This window comes from Cibotium barometz, chromosome 18 (genome assembly GCF_041138505.1).
Source record: "Cibotium barometz isolate CiBa-2024 chromosome 18, ASM4113850v1, whole genome shotgun sequence".
Taxonomy (NCBI): Eukaryota; Viridiplantae; Streptophyta; class Polypodiopsida; order Cyatheales; family Cibotiaceae; genus Cibotium; species Cibotium barometz.
In genome coordinates this window covers 37827461-37830427 of record NC_141063.1, presented here as the reverse complement: position 1 = coordinate 37830427, position 2967 = coordinate 37827461, and the positions used below count along the sequence as shown (strand labels likewise).

Below are 2967 nucleotides of genomic sequence, written 5' to 3'. Positions count from 1 at the left end.
GTGAAGCACAAGGAAGACGAATGTACGCAAAGCCTACTATGGCCCTTTTTAAAACACAAATAATGCGTTCTGCCATTTATGATTATGGGTCAATTAAATTTTCGATGCGTCTTTCCGACGACTAAGATCATATGGTTGTTCAGGTGTGTAAGCTCCCTGTCGTGACCTGTTTTTTAACTTCGACTTTCGCAGACACACGGTGTTTCAGTATCGTTTGAGCATGTATTTTTTGCTTTCGGGAAGTTCGGGATTTACTGAGCAAGATGTTAAATGATTGTTTTTTATTTTTTATTAAGTAATATGTTAGCAACGAGCACCTCACGGCTTTCATAGCTCGGTTGGTTAGAGCACCCGTTTAGTAAGCGGGAGGTCTTGAGTTCAACTCTCAATAAAAGCATTCAACTAAGCCGCTTTGACTGTTTAAAGGTCACCAGCCTTATTTAGAAGGTTTCGAAAAGGTAAAAGAAGACCCTATTTTCACAAAAGAGGGCCTTCTTTTGCAACCCTATTTTCGAAAAGGTAAACCTTCTTTAGAAGGTTTGAAGGGCTTTGATGCTTTTTGAAGGGTTTATTAACAGGCCATACATGTAGGGCCTTCTTTTGCAACCCTACTTTCGAAAAGGTAAACCTTCTTTCAGAAGGTTTGATGCTCTTTGAAGGGCTCAAAATTCAATAAAGGAGATTTGAAAGGCTTTGATGCTCTTTGAAGGCTTCAAATTTAGCATTGTTTCGTTCTTTAGAAGGTTTTAAGGGCTTTGAGAGAGAGAGAGAAAGAAGTGTAGAATTACGTAGTGGGCGAGCGGAGCGTGCGAGTAGTAGTGGGCAGTACTAGTGAGTTAACTCACACGCGTCGGGGCAAATGCCCCAATACATTGAGGGGAGCTTATGCATGCATGCATGTCTAGGATTGGCTGCAAGAGGTGGTGGAACATGCAGGTGACTGGGGGGGATTGGGAGCTTGAGCAACCGGATGAGATGAAGCGTTCACCATGAAGATGATGGCAGTGAAAGGGTAAAGAAGAAGAATGTCCTGAACTGGATCAACAAGAGGCTTAGCACACAATCTTTGAATCAAGGAAAGGTATGCATGAAAGTAAACCCTAAGTTGGAGTTTTCTCTCTGTGTAGCATTATCATCTTCTGCTCGGGCAAACCTCCTACTAAAGGCTGAGGTGGGTAAGTGGTTACAGGAGGATATCTTCCATGATACGGTGGTATCGAACGTGTTCTATCTAGGCAAAGAAAGGGTTCTTTAACACTTTGTTCATCATTAAGGGTCAATCTGTGTCAGAATTGTTTGTGAAAACTCCTCTCTTTATGGGGCATAGGTTGGTGCATGTGTTTCCCTTTGATCCCTTGTTTGATGTAAATTAAAGTCTTCTTCAGGAGGCCTATTTGGTGTGGGTGGAAATAATTGGACTTCCTCCTTGGCTTAGAATTGCACTATAGGATATTACATGTGCCTTGGGCCCAGCGTTACACCTTCTAAGTGAGGATGTTTGGGGTCGACAGGCACAACAGTGTGTGCATATCTTGGAATACTAAAGTTGAAGCCCCTAAAACTATAGAGGTTGACTTAGGTGCTCTAGGAAAGATGGAATTAGAAATTTGGCCCTTTCCCTGGAGCATGTTTCAGGTGCGGGGTTTCGGGCACATAGCCAAAAATTGTCTAGGGTTGGTGTATGCAAAATCTAATGGGAGGGGAAAAGAAATAGGGGAAACAGATGGGGAAAAGAGTGCTAAGGGGGTGGAGCATATTTCAACTCAGGTAAAAGAGGTGAAAGGGAAAGACAAAGTGCATGAAGAAGTAGGGATGCATCCAGAAGGAGAATGGGTTAAGGCAAAAGGGAAAGTTAATATTAGGCAAGTTAAAGATGGGGCAAGAAGAACTCATACCAAACAAGGGGGGAAGGGAAGGGGAGTAAATCTCAGGGTGGTAGCTTAAGTCCTTTAATATATTCAAACCCATATAGTCCCCTAATAGAAGAGGATAGTGGTACTCCTTCTACAGAGATTTGACCATCAAGTAGAGGAGGCCTGGAAGGTGATTCATAAGGAGGATGAGGGGCAAAGGGGGGCTGAGGAAGTTTCCATGGTACCTAAAACTGCTTTGTGATGATGAATAAGTCTGTAGATATTTCTGGCTGTTCATGGAATGTTAAAGTTATTAAGGATAAGAGAAAGAATGCTCCTTCTTGGGGTTTAGTGAAAGATTGGAGATTATCTATTATGGTTGGCTATTCAAGAACACAATCTTTTTGGGTCTAAAATTTTTAGGAGAGATAGGGTTAAAGACTAGCTAGTAATGTATGGAGGGGTGAAGACAAGGTATAGTGGCGTAATGACTATTATTAGAAGTGATTTGAATCTTAGTATTCTGGCCAATCACCCTAATGCTAGGATTTTGGTAGTGGATATTCAGGTTAATGGGAAGAAAGTGTGGATAGTTAACATCTATGAAGCACACAATCATAAGATTAGGAGTGGGATGTGGAATTGGATTGTTAACTTGAACATTCAAAGTCACTGCATCATTTTGGGAGATTTTAACATTGTAGAGAGACAAGTAGATAGATGTGGGGGGAGTACCACGTTGATGGGTCAAGAGAAGGGAAAGTGAGATGAGTTGAGAGGAAAAATGGGCCTGGTGGATGGATGGAACTTGGGGGATTGGAGAGATGATCCTGGGCATACCTACTTTAGCCTGTAGTATATTAGTTCCTCTTCCAAGATTGATAGAGTCTTTTTTAATCAGCAAGCTTCTTGGGTTCCCCATACTTTTGAGGGTATCTTTCGATTCTAGCACAGCTATATCTGATCGCATGTCCTTGAAATGGGGTTGGCACTCATCTAATTGGGAGGAAACTGAACTGGACCATTTTCCTACTAGGAAGCTGAGGGTCTATAATTTGTTACTCAAAGATGATTTATTTATTGACTACACTGAAGAAGCCATTTTGGGAGATTA

The 2967-nt window shown here is 41.7% G+C and overlaps 1 non-coding gene across 1 annotated transcript; it reads left to right on the top strand.

The window, feature by feature from the left end:
• Positions 1 to 323: 323 nt before the first annotated feature.
• On the top strand, positions 324 to 397 carry TRNAT-AGU (transfer RNA threonine (anticodon AGU)). Its single transcript has one exon. It is a non-coding gene; the product is annotated as a tRNA-Thr (tRNA).
• The last annotated feature ends 2570 nt before the right edge of the window (positions 398 to 2967 follow it).